The sequence below is a fragment of the Stegostoma tigrinum genome, chromosome 14 (assembly GCF_030684315.1).
Source record: "Stegostoma tigrinum isolate sSteTig4 chromosome 14, sSteTig4.hap1, whole genome shotgun sequence".
NCBI classification, from domain to species: domain Eukaryota; kingdom Metazoa; phylum Chordata; class Chondrichthyes; order Orectolobiformes; family Stegostomatidae; genus Stegostoma; species Stegostoma tigrinum.
This window is the reverse complement of record NC_081367.1, coordinates 23,735,941-23,755,962: the sequence shown is the minus strand read 5'-3', so window position 1 is coordinate 23,755,962 and position 20,022 is coordinate 23,735,941. Positions and strand designations below refer to the sequence as shown.

Sequence of the window (20,022 nt, the reverse complement as noted above, 5' to 3'; positions counted from 1 at the left end):
CTGTTATAACACTAATTTTGATGTCATCCACAAATTTACTAACCATGCCTCTTTTACTCTCATCCATAATATTTATAGAGATGACAAACAGTGGACCCAGCACAAATCCTGTCACACACTGATCACGGGCCTCCAGTCCGAACAGCAATCCTCTACCACCACTCTGTCTCCTACTGTCAAGCCAATTTTATATCCTATTGGCCAGATCTCCCTGAATTCCATGTGATCAAACCTAACTAACCAGTCTACCATGTGGAACCCTGTCGAAGGACTTACGAAGTCCATGTAGACAATGTCTACTTCTCTGCCTTTATATTCTTAGGCACCTTTTCCAAAACAAAATCAAATTTATGAGGCATGATTTCCCATGCACAAAACCAAGCTGACTTTCCCAAGGCATGTAGATTCTATATCTTAGAATCTTCTCCTGCTGGTTATCCACCACTGATGTTAGGCTCATCAGCTGTTCCCTGTTGTTTTGGTCTGTTGTTCCCTGGCTTTTCCTTGCAGGCCTTCTTACATCATGGCACATTAGTCACCCTTTGGTATTCTGGCACCTCAGAAATGGCTATCGAGATACAAATATCTCGGCAAGGGGCCCTGCAATTTCTTCCTTAGCTTCTCAATGTCCTGGGACACGCTTGATCAGGTCCTGGGGATTTGCCTACCTTTATGCATTTTATGGTGCTCAGCACCTCCTTTAGTGTAATGCGGACTCTTTTTGAGACATCACTGTTTAGTTCCCAAGTTCCCTAGCTTCTATGTCTTTTTCCATAGTAAAAATGAATGAGAAACATTTGTTTAGGATCTTATACATCTCCTGTGGTTCCAAGCCTTGCAGTTCTTTAAGTGGCCCTATTCTCTCCCTAGTTATCCTTTTGCCCTTAATGATCTTTCAGAATTTATTTGTTTTCTCCAATACTGTATCTGCCAAAGCTATCTCATGTCCCCTTTTTGCTGACTAGATTTCCTCAAGTGTACTAGTATACCCCCTATACTTTAGGGGATTCGCTTGATCCCAGCTATGTACTTGACATACACCTCTCTTTTTTCTTGACCAGAGCGTCATTATCTCTAGTCATTCACTCCCTACTCTTGTCAGCCCTTACCCTTCATACTAATGGTAAAACGCTGGTCCTGAACTCTTGTTAACTCACTTTTGAAAGCTTCCCACTTGACAGGTATTCTTTTATCTGCAAATCCTGTCTAAGAGCATCAAAATTGGTCTTGCCCTAATTAGAAATGTAAGCTGTGGACAAGACCCGTCCTTTTCCGTAATTATTTTAAAACTAATAGAATTATGATCACTCGTTCCAAAACACTCCCCCACTAACACCTTAGTCACTTGCCCTACCTTACTTCCCTAGTTTTGGCCCTTCTCTAGTAGGGCTATCTACATATTGATTGAGAATTTTTTCCTACTAGACTTAAATTCTTCCCCTGTTTGAGCTCTTAACACTATCGCAGTCCCAGTCAGTGTTTGGAAAGTTAAAATCCCCTGTTACAACCCATTTATTCTTACAGCTATCTGCAATCACCCTTCATATTTCTATACGCAATAGGTCTGGAACTCTCTTCCACAAACAGAAGTAGATGCTGTATCAGTTGTTCATTTTAAATCTGAGCTAAATAAATTCTTCATTCATCAACGGTATTATGGGTTATGAGCCAAAAGAATGGTATATCGTTAGGCCACAGATCAGTCAAATCTCACTGAATGGCAGAACTGGCTAGAAGGGCTGAATGGCGTCCTCCTTTTCCTAAGGGAAAGGCTCAGGCGACGGAGCCGTGATTTAAACCTCAAGCTGGAACCAGAGTTTAATAAAGTGTGAAGCTGGATGAACACAGCAGGCCAAGACACTGCTTGACCTGTGTTCATCCAGCTTCACACTTTGTTATCTTGGATTCTCCAGCTTCTGCAGTTCCCATTATCTCTGACCAGAGTGTAATATTGGAATTAAGTTTCAATTCACACACTAGAATAAATTATACCAACAATAATTTTCTTACGCAAACACATCATTTCTCCATTGATCGCTTGATTGGCAGAAACAGAAAAAGTTGCTGTGTAATGTCAATAAATCACTTAAATTAACAAACCAGCAAATTCGGCATTTTTAAACAGAAGAGGCAGTGAAATGTATTGCTTCCTGATAGCTAAAATGTGTAACAGTAATCTTCAACAAAATCAAAAAGTCTTACAAATATATAAAGGCATGTTATTTTACTACTCTGGTACTCACTAAACAACGAAGGCCTTCCAATTTGGCACTAACGTTTCCAATTTATGAAAATTCTAGTCCTTAAACAAATCCACCCTCTAAATTATGCTGCATAACTCTGATCCTAACTATTCTACAGTTAGCCAGTTCACTGCTCAAGGCAAATCCAAGCGATTGGTTCTAATCTGGATGTGTCAATTTAACTTCTCAAGATAAAAGCACGTTCTGAAAAAGAGAGTCCTGTCGGGCTCGAAACGTTAACCGTTTTTCTCTCCACGGATGCTGCCAGACCTGCCGAGTTTCTTCGTAATTCTGTGGAATGGTTAACTTCTAGAGATAAGCACTTTTAAACCGGCCTGCAACATCCGCAAGTCCGCTATCGGCGTTTTACTGTAACATGATCTTAATAAACGTTCAATTACATTGCCTATTTTATTTAATCCTCATATACAAATTTGTGATAACGTCCCAACAATATTCATAAATCCTGCCTGTACAATTCCAAGTTATTAGGACTGCTTTACAAAAGTCGGAGAACGCTTACTCCGAATGGATATTTGGGTAAAGTGAGATCAATGCCGTGTTTTCGGTTCTAGTCCCTTACATTAAATGAGAAACACAAGGTGGAGGGGGGTTCATTGGTAACTATAGTAACAGCAAATCAACGCTCAGATTGTTTATTACAGCCCCCAGGACCTTACTACGCTTGCGCACACGGTTGTACCGGCGCGGATCAGCAATCTTGTTCTGTGCGAAGTGTTCCTGCTAATTCAATAGGAACTGGTTAGAGGATCAGCATAACTTTCTTTCTATGTGTTCTTGATTTATACATTACTTAGCTACAGGGGCTACAAACCGTCTCACGAGAAAGCAAACTGCGAAAATGTACAATGGGCTTTCGCATTATTATTGCTATCTTTTGGGGCTATATCAGAAGGAAATAAGCAGCACAAGTTGACATCATACTAAGCCGCGTCTACAGTATTGTTACTTGGGTGACTTTGAACAGCTGTATGAGAAAAGCAGAGACCCCGCCCAAAAAAAAAGAGTCGAGTAAAACTGACATTCAGAGGGACTTTGGTGTTTTTGTAGATAGATCGCAAAACGACACGATGTAGATAGAGCAAGCATCTAGATAAAAGAATTATGTTAACTTTTATTGCAACACAGCTATAGTGCAAGACAGGACAATTGGTGACACCACTCCTCGTACAGTCGGAGAAGTAAAGCATGGAAACAGACCCTTCAGTCCAACTTGTCCACGCTGACCAGATATCCTAGATAAATCTAGTCCCATTTTCTAGCACGGGCCCATATCCCTGTAAATCCTGCCCATTCATATACCCATCCAGATGCCTTTTAAAAATACAATGAAAATTTTTAGATTCCTTCCCAAGGAAAAATATGGTTGCATTATAGGCAATGCAATAAAAGTTCACTCAACTTCTGGGATGGAAAGGCAAAACTTTTTGGAGTGATTGGGCAAGGTGAGACAATAATCTTTGGAATTAAGAGCAATTGTGCTGAAAAACCATTTCCCTGGCTAAAGAATTTAGAATTAAGGAATGCTCAAAGGATTACAAATCTTTGAAATTCCCCACCCAGAGTGATGTGGATGCTCAGTGGTCTCGACTGAGACAAATGGATTCTGGAGCACTAAGGGTAATAGGAGGTGGGCAAATAAGTGGAATTGATAATGTTACTGAATTAGAATCACAGCATGCCTACAGTGCAGATAAAGGCCATTTGGCCCATTGAGACTGCACCAACCCTCCGAAGAGCATTCCACCCTATCCACATAACCCTGTATTAAACATGGCAAATCCACCTAGCATGCTCAACCTTAGACACTATGGTGAAAATCTGTATGGCTAATCCACCTAACCTGCACATCTTTGGACTGTGGGGAGGAAACCAGAGTGTTGGTGGAAAGCCACATGGATGTGGGGACAACATGAAAACTCTGCGCACTTACCCAACGCGAGAATTGAATCTAGGTACCTTGCACTACGAGATAGCAGCACTACCCACTGTAGCGCCCAATGCAGAGCACGTGAAAGGACTGTACGGCCTATTCACGCTCCTGTTTCTAATGTTATTGCACAAATATCAATGCAGTTTCTTGATTTCTTGAGGGCTTTTGTTTTAAAAGCAGATTTATTCAGAAGAAGTTATTAGAACCTGATGCAGGATTTTATATGGGCATAAGTCACCTCATATGCAGAACGCTGTAGGGTTTATCAGGATGTTTCCAAACTATTTCCATTAAAAACCAACATATCTGAACTGATTAGATTTCTCTATTTAAATAAAAATCTGTCCAGTGTGTTAGAAGGTCTTGAAGAAATACTGCAGAATGAAATCCCAATTAACAGAGCACCAGACAATAACATCTTATTTCCTTACTTACCATGAGCTGTCCGCCTCTTTCTGTAAAAATGAACAACATAGAACATAGAACATAACAGCACAGTACAGGCCCTTCGGCCCTCAATGTTTTGTTGACCTGTCATACTGATCTAGGACAGGTTAAGATATATTTTTAAAAAAAATTTGGTTGCACTATATATTTTAACACTAACTAAAATAGTTTTGTTATTAAATGGTTACTTGCATTTGCCCCAGTTTAGCTTTAATTTAATGGCAAATTCAGTCTCAGAAATGGATTCTGAAATGGTCAGATAAAATTCCCCAAGCTTTGATCAAATTTGCTTAAAAACTAATCACGCTATTCTTGAGTTTAAGAATGAAAATCTTGCCACCCTTAGGCATTCACAAATTTATTAATCCATTTGAAGTGTTCTAATCACCAATTCTCCCACTAAAGGGAGAATGTTCACTCACCAATGGCTTTTCAGGAACTCCTGTGAACATTTGACCTTTAATACATTTTGTGACCTGAGAGAATCTAAACATATTTCTTAGCATTCAATCAAGTACCTGACCATCGCAGTGCTATTATCAACTAGAAACTGAATTGATCCAGCCATAAATATTGTGGCTACAGAAGCTAAAAATTCTGTGGAAAGAAACTCACCTCCTGATCCTCTGAAACCTATCTACATGTCAGAGGAGCACGACAATATATTCTCCACTTGTCTGGACAAATTCAGCTCTAGCAACAGTCACAAAATTCAACACCAAGGACTTGATTGGAACCCCATCCGTTACCTTAGCATTCACTCACTACGTGTGGTGCATAGTGGCAGCAGTATGCGTCATCTACAAAGGTGGACCACAGTAACTCTCTTAACCTCTTGACATCCCTCATCAAACCTGGGTCCTCCTCACTTCAAAAGGCAGCAGCCAAATGCAACACCACCACCTGCAATTTCTCAGAGTTACACATCAGCTTGACTTGGATGTTGCCCTCCAACAAGTTGTGTCACTCCTTTCCTAACAAAACACTTAGCAAATCTATACCAGATAACCAAAGTAGTTCAAGAAGGCAGCTCACCATATTAACAAAAATTATGAGCAGCAAAATTCATCTGCCTTGCTAGAGATGCCCAGTTTACATTTTTAAAAAAAAAATCAAATATCATGATCTTTTTCTGCATTCAATCTCTATAGAAAATTTCTTTGTATCAATCCAACTGAACTCCTTCATCACCTTAAGCAGTGACCCTTCAACCCTGTATTTCTTTTGATTTTGCACATTAACTCTATGCAAGTTGTGCATATAATTGAAACCTTCAAGTTCTGGTACAGTTTCAGTGAATCAGTACTGTACCCAATCCAAGGTATCCATCTTTATGGAATGGAGACCAAAAGATAGGGTCACCTCAATAAGAAAATGATTACAAAACAACAAGCCTGTGATGAAATATTAAAACAAAGTAGATTGTCTGCAGCAAGCTAAGCCTCAGCCTTTGCGCCTTTTGAGGGGTGGGTATTAGTTGGGAGAAGAAAGACAGAACTAGCAGGCCAACAAGGAGTCGGGGGAGTTCCATTAGGAATGCAACCTTAGTCATAGCACTGTACAGCATGGAAACAGACCCTTTGATCCAACACATCCATGCTAGCAAAATATCCCAAATAATCTAGTTCTATTTGCCACCCTTTGGTCCACATCCCTTTTAACCCTTCCTATTCATATACTCATCTAGATGCCTTATGAAATATTGTAATTGCATACTGTATCTAAAGTAATAAAACAATTCCTAAATTAATAGGCCACAGAAAGCCAGCTGGTCACTTAAATCACTTCATCCCTCATCTGAGCATGCCTGAACTAAAAGACCTCAAAAATGTATATCTGGAGGAATGAAGCACATAGGATATACGGACTTTTTGCATTTGTTGTTCTACAATAGAAATAAGTGAATGACCACCTTACCTGATAAAATACATTTTCTATATACTGAGATGAACGGGACATAAAATCATATCTGGAACCTGGATTTCAACAGAGAGCTGAATGGATGTCAGTTACTGCTGTAACTGGTTTTTTTTAAACAAAAGAGAAAAGGTCAGGCAGTTCTACCAGACTAAATCCAGGACTTCACAGATGCTGCAGGATCTGAATATTTCCAACATTTTCTGTTTTCACATGAACAGTATACGAGCCAACAGAATCAAACTGGCAAAGGCTTTACTTCGACTTTTGAAATAAGACTAATCTAAAGCTTCTTTTAAAGGTGAAACTTGGCAAATATCTTAATGAGAATAACTCATAACTATTATGTTCTTATTTTATGTGATTTACATCCTGTGAAATAAAGTAATTTAAGATTAAATTTGGTTTGAATCATATCCTGTGTAAATGTAGTCTATGAAGAGACTGAAGCAGTACAAGTGCACAAGATATGAAAATCTAGTATAGATTGCAAAGGAGTTTCATTGTAGCATTTCATGGCTCTGCTACTTTCCAACTGGAATAGGGCAATAATTACCCATAAATCGAGGTGTTCCACTATCAAAGCCTAGGAACCAACATTTCCTCTAAGCTCCACAGACGTGACTGCTTGGAGATCCTGTGCACGCCAATGTCAACATATCGATTTCCACACATACATGCATGGTTTTCAGCAAAATAAAACATTAGGGACAACATAGCCAGGAACTACAACTCTATAATATTAACATTGCTGCCCTGAGTGAGACAGGGTAGGCAGGAGATGGCCAGCTCAAAGTGCAAGGTGATGGATACACTTTCTGGAAATGGAAAAATCAGAAAAAACACCAACAGCAAGTCCTCTTGTGGGATAAACAATCATCTTGTGAACCTCTGGCTCAGCCTTACAGAGAAGCAACACACCACAACTGTTACTACATTTACCCCAACCCTACAAGCAAAAGATAGAGCCAAAGAGGAATTCTACTCCAACCTTGATCAGTGTTGCACTGTGCTCCAAAAGTGAAACAAGCTAATTCTCCTTGGTGATTTCAGTGCCAGAATTGGGAAGAACTCAAACCTTCTGGAAAGTAAGTGGCAAGCAAGGCATATGAAAAAGCTCCTACCAGAGTTACAATGCACATTTGTCCATCAAGAGGCAGGGTGGACATGATCACCACAGTAAGACAAGTCCAAGGAGGGGGGGAAAAAAGCAGAAAGAAGTAGCAACCTCCATACATAGCTTCCTTTGACTTTAAAAAGTCCTTTGACACTGTCCATTGGGAAGGATGTTGGAACATCTCTCTTAGATTTGGCTAAACCAGATTCATTAACATCTCCTGCTGTTGGAAGATGCAAACAGTGATTTTCACCAATGGATCAACTGTATGCCCAGTACAAACGCAAACTGTGATAATACAACTTTGTTTGACTCCAATGTTCTTTTCCATTTCCTCATGACAACACTTCGCCCCCACCTCCATGCAACTCCAGAGTGGAGCTACTCTGCACAATCGGTGGGAAACTGTTCAACCTGTATAATTTCTAGTCCAGAATAAGATCACCTCCACCTTCTTTCAGTGAGCAACAGTATGCAGACAACGCTTATGTGTGCGTACGCTCGAAGGCTGGGCCCTAAAACATCAATGATACATTCACCGATATATATACAAGAATGGACCTCGAGTTGAACATCCAGAAGACAAAGGTTCTTTAACAGCCTCGTCATGCCATGCAACACTGACACCAACTTTCAAAATTCACAATGAACCAGTGTATAATATGGATAATCTTTTCATACCTTGGGAACCTTATCTCAATAAGCAGAGACATCAGTGAACCAAACATTGCCTCCGGTGTCCCTCACAGCCTTCAGCATTTTGAGGTACAGAGTGCTTGATGATAAAGGCCTTGCCTTGACACCAGATCCACGGTCTATGTGTTCCATGCACTCTAATACGTGTTGACAAGATAGACAATGTACAGGAGATACCTCAAAAACCCAAGAACAATGCTACAAAATCCTGTGAATTCAGTGGCAAGATAAGCACTCTAAGATCACGGTTCTCTCTCTTACCTCTTGCAGCGTTGAGGGACTGGTTAATCAGCTATGTTGAGTGGACCATCATTTGAATGCCTGACACAAAATTCACCAAACAACCTCTCTACTCTGAAATTTATCACAGTAAGTAGTTTCCAGGAGGACAAAGCAAATGCTTTAAAACATGTCCTCAAAGCTTCCCTGGAAAAGAAAATGCACTCTCTCAAAAACTCATGAGAACCTCTTGTCTAACATCAACCAAACCAGAGAAGAAGCATCTGCAAAGGTTACACCATCACAAGTATTTCTGACAGGTATAGGTGCAGGCCAAACAAACACCAGAAGGACATGCAAAAAATCCAAACATCTCATCTCTGTATCTCTTCAAAGGCCACCTCCTCCAGATTGATACTGGATCTGAGCACACGACCAAACTATTTAGTCACCTTAGGATCCATAACTCCAGAAAGGAAGAAAGTCATTCCTCTGTTCCAAGAGACTACCTAAGAAAGATGATAACTAGATTACTTAAAAAATTTTTAAAATTATATACTCTATTCCTAATTCCATATATGTACCATTCTAAACCAGAGTACATCATAGAAATGGAAAGCACTGCCACTCTAATCTCATCCACACAAAGCATATTCCCATTTCACATATTTATTCCATTAAGCCTAGCACTGGGAACGCATAGCCTCCTCCACAGAGGAATACATGCTTTATGTACCCCTTTAAGGCAGCCTTTTAAGCCCCGTTGCCTTAAGGTTCCTCTTAAAACTTGCCTCTTCAACAAAGCACTAGACCCCTGTTGCTGTCACCAAACAGTTGAACCAACTATGACTCAGTAAGTAGCACACACACAATCAGAAAATTGTAGATTCCAATTCCTACACTGGCACAACAAATAAAGGGCAATATTCCAGTACAGTTCTGACAAAGTTCAGCATTGCTGATGGGGCCATCTTTCTGATGTAATATCTGAAAGAACTATGGATGTTGTAAATCAGGAACAAAACTAGAAGTTGCTGGTAAAGCTCAGCAGGTCTGACAGCATCTATGAAGAAAAGAATCAGAGTTAACATTTCAGGTCCAGTGACCTTTCTTCAGAACTTCCTCGGTTCTGAAGAAAGGTCACTGGACCTGAAATGTTAACTCTGACTCTTTTCTTCACAGATACTGCCAGACCTGCTGAGCTTTTCCAGCAACTTCTGGTTTTGTGTCTTTCTGATGCTTTGAACTAAAACCCCATCTGCTCTGGTGGATGTGCAGCAGTATTTCAAACAGGAAAAGGACGTTATCCCTCATTTCCTGGCCAATGCTTATCCCCCCCATCAACATCACACAAAAAAAATCAGTGTTCTAGTTATAAACTCTTTGCTATTTATAGGGCTTTCCACAAATTGATTTGGATGTGAATGTAGGAGGAATGGTTAGTAAGTCTGTAGATGACAATCAAATTGGAAGTGTAGTGGACAGCGAAGAACATTATGTCAGACTACAACTGAACCTTGATCTGGTGGGCTGAGGAGTGGCTGATGGAGTTTAATTAAATAAATGTGAGGTGCTACATTTTGCTATGGCAAATCAGAGCAGGACTTATATACTTAATGGCTGGGTACAGAGGAGTATTGCCAAGCAAAGACCTTGGAGTGCAAGTTCACAGTTCCTTGAGTGTGGAATTGCAGGGAGACAGTGTAGTGAAGGTGTTTAGTACACTTGTCTTTATTGGTCAGTGCACTGAGTACATGAGTTGGGATGTCATGTTGAAGATCTACAGGACATTGGTTAGACCACTTTTGGAATACTGCGTTCAGTTTTGGTCTCCCTGCTATAGGAAAGATGTTGTGAAACTTGAAAGGGTTCAGAAAAGAATGTTGCCAGAGTTGGAGTCTGAGCTACAGAGAGGCTGAGCAGAAGTTGAAGTGACCTTTTAGAGGCTCATAAAATCAGAGGAGCATGGAGAGCATGAATAGCCAAATTTTCCAGGGTAGAGAAGTCCAGAAATAGAGGACATAAGTTTAAGGTGAGAGAGGAAAGATTCAAAAGGGACTTGAGGGGCAACCTTTTCAGAGGGTGGTGCGTGGAATGGACTGTCAGATGAAGTCCTGAAAGTTAGTACAATTACAACATTTAAGAGGTATCTTGGTGGTACTTAAATATAAAGGGTTTAAGAGGATAATGGGCCAAATGCTGGCAAATGTGACAAGATTAATTGAGGTCAGCATGGACAAGTTGGACTGAAGGGTCTGTTTCAGTGCTGTACAACTCATGATTGATATATGATTCCCATTTTACAACAATGACTATGCTTCTGAAATGCTTCATGAGTTGTAAGCTGTTTAAAAGGGTCCTGTGGTTAGTGGAAGATACAAAGTATAGGCAAATCATCTTTTATCACCATCTTCTGTTCACTACTCAATTCCTCTTAAGCCTACGATCCACATGGGAGTGTTTTCGCTACATTAAAAAGGCAAACAATAAAAAGTTGCCATTGGCCTGAAGATTGCAATAGGTACTGCATTTGTAGGTACTGTAAAAATTACTCAACACCTCAAATGGGGTGTCTCCTAACGTTGGAGCACTGCAAACTGAACCCCAATAATCCTCAAATGTTATGAGGTTTGAAATGATAACAGTAACTTTTTAATCAAAGTTAATTACATGAAAGTTAATGTAGATCTATCAGAGTCATCACAAACTGAGTAAAGTAGACAGCAGGGTTGGTAAGTGTACCAAAATTACAAACTGGTACTAGAAAACGTTAACTGGTTCTCATTCCATAGATGCTGCCTGAGCATTTAATTTCTACAAACGAGCTCAGTTCTTATTTCAAATTTGCAGTATTCTGCATTCATTTCCAAAAACACTACCCAAGTCATAACAAATCATGACCAAGTATGAAACTGGCTGGGTCAGAAGTCAGTTCACATGCCACACAACAACTGAACTAATGGACAAATATTATAACATCAAAAGGACTGGAATGGCAACCAACAAAACGCAGCATAATAGTCGATGCACTAAATTTTATCCTGTCCAATAAACCTGAATTTTCTCCAATTGGCAGAAACTGTATCCCGCCACTGGCCTCCATCCCACCTTGAGATGCTGCTGGGCCTGCTGTGTTCATCCAGCCTCACATTTTATTATCACAAAACATGCCTTTTTTTGTGAATAAGTTGAACAAATAATGCCATCCTCAAAGAGGAAGTAATGATATAGTTAAGGAGCAGGGCAACTGAATTAAGTGTTGAATGTAAAAACCCAGCCTTAGGCTTCAGAGCAAATCTCCAACCATGATTACATCCTGCTCCCATAATATGTGAAAGGGTATAAATAGCCCTCACCATAGTCGTGAACCATGTCACATTTTTGCTGCTTTTCTTTTTCAGCATAAAGGTAGTTCCCTTATTTTCAACAACTCTTCAGTCACCATCTAGAATATTATCAGAAGCAAATTCACAATTTAAATGTATCCATTTTGATAATACTTCTGGCTGAAAGCTTTATTCACTGGCTCTCTGACTTTTTTTGGGGAGGGTGTGACTGGGCTGGAAGTGACTGAGAAAGCTGGTGATCTTGAATACACTTCTTGTCATGTTAAGCATAAAAAAAAGTGCCAGGCTACTTCTCTTTCGCATCAAAGACAAAGGATGGCTGCACAGGAAAATCAAACACAAAGGCAGCTCTTCCATAATATGGCACACTGAAAGAACATTTAGCATCTTAAGATTTCATCTCATGGTTTTTGAGAAAAAGATTTAGCCATCATCTTAAATATTTAAACAGCACCATAGCAACTAACAAAATACTTAAGCAGATACACATAGTGGATAAGAGGATTCCCCTGGTGAGTACAGAACCAGTAACATAATTTAAAATAAGGGGTATGAAACATTGGTCTGAGCTGAGCACACCCCACCAAGATGGCTGTGGTGCTTTGGAGTTCTCAGCCACAAAAGTCTGTGGAACTTTAGTCTTTTGCATATGTTCAAGGCAGCAAATAATTTCTGATCACCAGAGGCGTACAAGGTAACGGGCGGTGGGATAGGTAAAGGTGATTAAAGTGTTCAATCAACCCTGACTGCATTGACCAGCAGGCAGGCTTGACAGCCTGAACAACCTACACATGTCCTGCACACTTCCATTTTAATGCATTAAAGATGTTCAAGGTATTCCATTAACTTAAGTGGCCTTAGGTTAGGAAAGAGGAAAGGAAATTGACCTTATTCAGTGACACCTGCTGGAAAAAGTCAGCATGTGCATATCAGACAAGGACAAGTTCTGAAGTCAGCGTAATTGATCAGTCTATTAACACTAAGACATGTACACTGCAGCATGAGTAAATACCCTTGCAAAAGAAAATGAAACGTGTCCCTTCCTAAACCAATTCGACTATAGATTAATATACAATTCGAATTATTATTAATTTCGTTAATTCTGGCCCGGCACAAAAAGATATTTCGTTTTCCATTTAGTCTCAAAATATTTTTATACTCAAAACACCACATGGTCTTTCAGAGTCATAAAGTAATGCACTGTTACTGGACTAACATACCTTCAGAACCTCAAGTAAATGTCCAGAAAATGCCAATTTAAATCCCAACCATGGCACACAGTTGGAAGATTTGAATTCATTTTTAATTCTGGAAACAACCAGCTAATGTCCATTAAAAACAATCACGAACCTGCCGATTGCACTACAACACCAAACGATTAACTAACGTCCTTTAGAAACAGAAGCCCGTCATCCTAGTCCAATTTGATCGAAACGTGCGTGCAATCCCACAGTAACATGGTATGACTCTTAAACAACCTTCTGACTTGTTCCAGTCGGCCACTGAATCGTGTTTTTTTTAAATTGGCACACCATCTTATCAGGACACTTAACGGTAGACAACGACTATCGTTATCAATAACATCCCAACCTGTAAGAAAAACTTGCTTCATTCAGCTACATAGCCCAGGGAAAGGAACCTGTTCTTGTCTGCCCCCGCGATGTAGTAACTAAATTACATCTAATGATGCCATGAGACTAACGATTCCTTGTCTTAAATTTAATCGCCGGTGGGGGAATTCATGTCACACCATAGATTTTACTCCTAGCTTTAACAAACGAGCCAAAACCCTCGACTTACTCGTGCTGTGGTTCAGTAACTATAAGCTGCCACTTCAATCAGTGCTGATATGGTGCATGGCCTTGTGGTTCACTTAGCACCAGCAACCAAGCGGATGGGAAGAGGTGGAAGGCTGCAATGGACCAATTCACGATGCCGCTGCTGCTTAGCGTGGCGGGGGGAAATGGTTGAAGTGGAGTCACAATGCGAACACTTACCAGCGGTGCTCGCTCACTGTCCGCCAGCCCCTGCACCGGCCTACTCTACACCGCTCCCCCGCAACCAAACCCACAAAATCCCGCGATCTCCCACGGCCACGCAAGACACCGCTACGTCTCAAATCGCGCGCCTGCGCTCTGAGCCCGACTCGCCGCTGACGTCAGCGATCAGTAGTTGGAGCAGCCGGGATCAGGCGAGCACCTGGCCCAAAGCGAGGAGGAGTTTTACAGAGGCTGGAGGAAGGGATTAGTGACAGCTCAACGCCGCCTGTGACTCGGCCATGCAGGGGGAGGGTGGAAACGGCTTGTTTTCGTTATCACCAGAACTTCTGGATCATGTCTAACGCGTCGGCCGAGAGCTGCAGTTCGCTCTGCTGCACTGAACTTTCGGTTGAGTATATGATAACTGGTCTCTTCTGCTCTTACGATTTACAGAAAGTAGTAATGCAATTAATAACATGTTTAAAAAGGGAAATAATTAATTGAAATTAATGCTGCAATTAAATGATTAATTAATTTATTGATTTTATTTCAATAATTAAAAATGGCTAGACAAATAATATGTTATAGCTGTACCAGCTGGGTTGTTAAATGACCGTCAACAGTGGTTAAACAGTTGCCATTAAGCTAGTGTTTTTATTCCAGATTTTAATTGAAGTCAAACTACATCATGGTCAGATTTAAACACCTGTCCCCAGAAGATTGCCTGGGAATCTGGGTTATTAATCATCAACATCACCATTACGCCACTGCAATCCTATTGCAACCTTGTCAATTAAGTTTAAAAAAATCAAAGAATTAAGAAAGGAGTGATACTTCACTAGAATTGTGTGAAGTGTTAATGATATCAGAGGGAAAAGGATTGAAACTTTTTTCTGTTTATGTCAAGGTCTTTTCAAATTATCCTTCATGGCTCTTTTATTTTGAGTTTAATAAACTTTTTATTGTTAAAAGTTCATTGGCAGCCTTGTGTAAATGTGTTCAGTGACTGCCCGCTGTTGAACCAAACTGCACAAATGAGTATTGTGATCTATCAAACCAGATTTCACTCTGAGATAAAACCTGTCCAGTATTAACATCAAATGGGATCATAACATGTGGACTGTTAACCTTAAATGTGCTAGGAGAGATTTGCAGCATTTCACAGTCTACTAAGCCATCAACTACAGACCAAATCCAGCAAGTACACAAAGGTGTTTTTACAAGTCTTGGCTGTCTTCTTAGTGAATATCATCTCAAAGTAGATGAAACTGTGAGACTAACTCAGCATCAGTCAAAAAAAGTTCCAGTGTTCTTCAAGTCTGGGCTGAAAGTCAAGATAGCACAACTAGGAAAGGGAGTAACAAAAAAAAAGTGACAACTGGAACAGAATGGATTAGCAGCATGGTGGCAATGAACAAATCTAGAAAACTGAGAATGTGCTTAGATCCAAAGGACTGCAATACATCCTTTCAGAGGTCCTGTCATCTCATGCCAACCATTGTCAAAACATTGCCACAGTTTGCTATTCTTAATGCAAAGTATAGTTACTGGCAAGTGAAGCTGGATGAAAGCAGAGATCTAATGATCTCTGGATGCTGTTTAGGAGATAGAGATCCTGAATGCCATTTGACATTTTCAGTGGTCCAGAAGAGAACACATACAGCAGTGCAAAATAGTGATCCTCGAGTGGAATGATCTGAGGCCTATGGATGTGGAGACACAATGAAAGAAGCCATTGAAGTTCACAATCAGAATCTGATACAAGTGCTGGAGACAGCCTTCAAGATGAGTCTGAAGTTGAGCAAAATAAAGATACAATTGAGGATGCCTGAAGTCAAGTGTCCGGGTTATGTATTGAAAATAAAAAAGACTTCTTCTGGATTCTGACTAGTTTCAATGAAATGCAATCACTCTGTGCTCCAGGAGTTATTAAGCTGGCAGAGGTACTGATCTCAAAAAAGAACATCTTGTTCAACAAGATGCAACTCTGAGTGCTCAGAACAAATATATTCAATTTCGTAAGAACGCATTCACCTGTTAGCATCAATTACCATTTGGATTGACATTAGCTAGTCCAAATGCCAGCAATGGATACTGGTGACATTGTAGAAAGCTTGAAAGCACAATTGAGTTGTTATGTCATTTCCTGGCATTGTTATCAGTAACAAAATCTCTCCAATTTATGTTTGAAGAATTCAGCCACTTGCTAAAAGATTGGAAAATTCAATACCTTATGTTATTTTCACCCTATGTTAAGAATATAAGAACATATGAAATAGAAACAAAAGTAGCCAATTAGGCATGTCAAGCCTGCCCTGTTGTTCTGTAAGATATGGCTAACCTGCCTGAAGTGTCAACTCCTCATTCATGACAGCTCATCATAGTTCTTATTTCCAGGATATTAAAAAAAAGTCTACTATATCTTTTTAAATACTTTTTGATCCAGCCTCCACACATCTCTGGGGTGCAGAATTCCAGAGATTCACTCACCCTCAGGGAGAAGTAATAACTTTGCATTTCAGTTTAAAGTGAATGTCCTCCTCTAATCTTTAACTCTCTGTCCTTGTCCATGATGCCCCACATTTGGAAAAATATTCTCGACATTTATCCTATAAAGCCCCCTCAGAATCTTGTGTCTTTCAATAATAACCACCTATTCTTCTAAGCCCTGATGAATAAAGGCCTAACCTGCTGAGGCATTCTTGTTAAGTCAACCCCTTCACCCTAGGAATCAGCCTTGAGTCTCTTTTGAACTGCCTCCAATGCCATAATCCCTGTTTTTGAGAAAAGAGAAAAAAGCTGTACACAATACTCCAGATGTAGCTTTACTAACACCCTGTACAATTGTAGCAAGACTTACGATTTTTGAATTCCAAACCTCTAAAAACAAATTGCAAAATTATGTTCATCCTTAATTACTTGCTGCACCGGCTGCTAACCTTTTGTGTTTCATGCAAAAGAGCACACATCTGTCTGTGCTTCTGGAGTCCCCATTTAAACAATTCCTTCCTTTCAATTCTTACTACCAAAATGCATAACCTTGCAGTTTTTCCTACACAACTCTCCATCTGCCATGTTTTTGTCTATGCATTCAACTTTGCAGATTCATTTTGGCCTCATCACAACATGCCCTCCCACCTGTTTTTGTTTCATCAGCAATTTGGATACATTATACTCTGCTTCGTCCTTCAAATCATTAATATAGATAGCAAATAATTGAGACCCTAAACTGATCATTGTTGCTCATCATTATTTCTGGTTTGTTTCGACCTCAAAGGACCCTTTTTAATCCCAACTGTCTGTCTCTTGTGTGTTAACCAAACCTCCACCTGTGCCAATATATTACCATCATGTGTAAAAACCTTTTATTTGACAGCTGAGCAAATGCCTTCTGGACAGTACATCTTCAGGTACTACTTTATCAGTTCTGTTTATTATGTTCTGAAAGAACACAAACAAATTCATCACTCTCAATTCTCCTTTCACAAAGCATATTGACCTTGATTGCATTAATCTTTTCCGAATGATATTTAAAGGCATCTGGATGGGTATATGAATAGGAAGGATTTAGAGGGAGATTGGCAAATGGGACTAGTTCAGATTGGGATGTCTGGTTGACACGGATGAATTGGACTGAAAAGTCATAGAGCGTGGAAACAGATTCTATGTTCTGCTTTTGTTTTCTCAATAATGGACTCTAGCATTTTAAGATTAATGGACCAATAAGTTTCTTCCTTTCTGTTTCCGCCCATTCTTGAGCGGGCCATCTCATTGTGATTTTCCAATCCGTTGAAACCTGCACAAATTACACTGTATTCTGGAATACTTCTATCAATGCCTCCACAGTCTCTGCAGCCACTTCCTTTAAAAGTCTTGGATCCAAGCCATGAGGTCTTGACAAACTTGTTTGCCTTTAGTGCTTTGTCCCTCATGATAGAGACTGCTGCAAAATGTTTCCTCCCATTAACACCTTGCTTATGTGTTATCCTGGGCTGCTTATACTGTCGTCTACCATGAAGACTGATGTAAAATATTTGTTAAAGTTATTGGCCATTTCCCTGTTCTACATTATTAGTTCCCCACTTGCATCATCCCAGGGTTCCACATGTTGTTTAGCAACTTATTTTTGTATACTTCTTGACAATATACTCTCACAATCATTTTTATCCCTTTTTGTTAGCCTCTTAGTCATTTGCTGGTTCCTAAAAGAATTGCCAATCCTCTGGCCTACTAATAGTTTTTGCTGTTATGTTTACTTTAGTTTTTAATTGGATACTGTCCTTTACTATCTTTGTTAACCACAGGTGGTACAATATTCTCACTGAATCCTTTTTGAAACCAGAATAATTTTTTTGCTCAGTGTTATGAAATATCTGCCTAAATGTCTACCATTTTTCATCTACTGACCTTCTCCTTAGTCTATTTCCCTAGTCTGCTTTAGCCAACGTTTTTTTCATGCCTTTGTAATTGTCCTTGTTTGAGTGAGGGTGGCTTAGCTCAGTTGACTGGACAGCTGGTTTGTGATACAAACAGTGTAGGTTTTATTCTCGCACCAACTGAGGTTAGCATGAACGTCCCTCCTTCTCAATTTCTTTTCATGCCTGAAGCATGAAGCGAAACAAGTTAAACCACCACCTGTTGTGTATCTAATGAGAGAGTAGCCCTACGGTCCTTTGAGACTATGGTTACTTTTTTGAGGGATTGGTTAACTCTGGCTGGACAGCTGGTTTGCAAAGCAGAGTGAAACTAACAGACTGGGTTAAATTCCCACACCAAGTGAGGTTATCATGAAGGATACACTTTCTCAATCTCTCCCCATGTCTGAGGCCTGGTGACCCTCAGATTAAACCACTACCTGTCAGCTTTCCTTAATGAGAGAGCACCTTTTGGTCTGGTAGGACTATGGTGACTTTTACTTAAGTTATGGATATTAGTTTGAGATTCAAGTTGTTCTCCCTCAAACTGAATTTGAAATTCTGCCATGTTGTTGTCACTATCCCCACTAGGATCCTTAAGTACAGTACCTCTTAATTACACTACCTCATTACACATTACTAGATCTAAAATAGACTGCTCCTGGTAGTAGCCGCAAACTACTTCTCTAAGTAACAACCCGCGATCCACTCTACAATTTTATCTGTCTTTGTACACCTGATTTGACCAGTTAATTCAGATTAAACCATCCATGACAGTTGTAGCGCCCTTCTTACACATCTCCATTATTTTCTGATTTGCAGGTTGTCCTACAGTGTGACAACTCTTCAGGGGCTAATGGACGCCTCCACCATGACTTCTTTCCCTCACTATTCTGTCTACCTAAAATAAATCTACATCAGAATCTGTTTAACCTACATCGCTACTCACCATAGCACTGATATATTCCTTTATTAAGAAGCTTATTCCACCTTCTTTTCTACCTACTTTTCCAGAATGTCAAAAACCCTGGAATATTGAGCCCTTAATCTTGGTCACCCTGCAATCAGGGCTATGTAATAGTGATGAAGTAATTTTCGTCCACTTATGCCATCAACTTATCTAGTTAGAAATGCTGTGTGCATTCAGATAAAGAGTGTTCAGCTTTGACTTTGAACTATTATTACTCTCTCAGGTTCTAATTTCTGCTACACTCTTCTGTGCATATTTTCAACACCTTCCTTTCACAATTTGATTATTATTCACCTCTTGACTACCTTTAATTCTCTGCCTCCCTAACCGGTTCTTCCTCTCACCCATCCCTTCCTCCCACCCCAAGCCGCACCCCCATCTACCTACTAACCTCATCCCACCTCCTTGACCTGTCCGTCTTCCCTGGACTGACCTATCCCCTCCCTACCTCCCCCACCTATACTCTCTCCACCTATCTTCTTTTCTCTCCATCTTCGGTCCGCCTCCCCCTCTCTCCCTATTTATTCCAGAACCCTCACCCCATGCCCCTCTCTGATGAAGGCTCTAGGCCCGAAACGTCAGCTTTTGTGCTCCTGAGATGCTGCTTGGCCTGCTGTGTTCATCCAGCCTCACACTTTATCTTTTCATTCTGGTCTGTTTCTTTTGATTTCTTAAACTTTCCTTCCATTGAAGTCTCCTCCAGCCTCCCAAAATAAGT

At 40.1% G+C, this 20,022-nt stretch overlaps 1 protein-coding gene across 3 annotated transcripts in view; it reads right to left on the bottom strand.

Annotated features, from left to right (window-relative positions):
* The window catches only part of acsl3a (acyl-CoA synthetase long chain family member 3a), a 107,902-nt gene extending 93,839 nt beyond the window's left edge, over positions 1–14,063 (bottom strand). For 2 of the 3 annotated variants that reach the window (XM_059651043.1, XM_059651045.1), the window contains exon 1: positions 13,938–14,063. The gene's annotated coding sequence lies outside the window, so the exon portion shown is untranslated. Of the gene's footprint in view, positions 1–13,740; positions 13,918–13,937 lie in introns of those variants that run through there. The other variant, XM_059651044.1, reaches the window with a different exon arrangement.
* Positions 14,064–20,022: the final 5,959 nt, after the last annotated feature.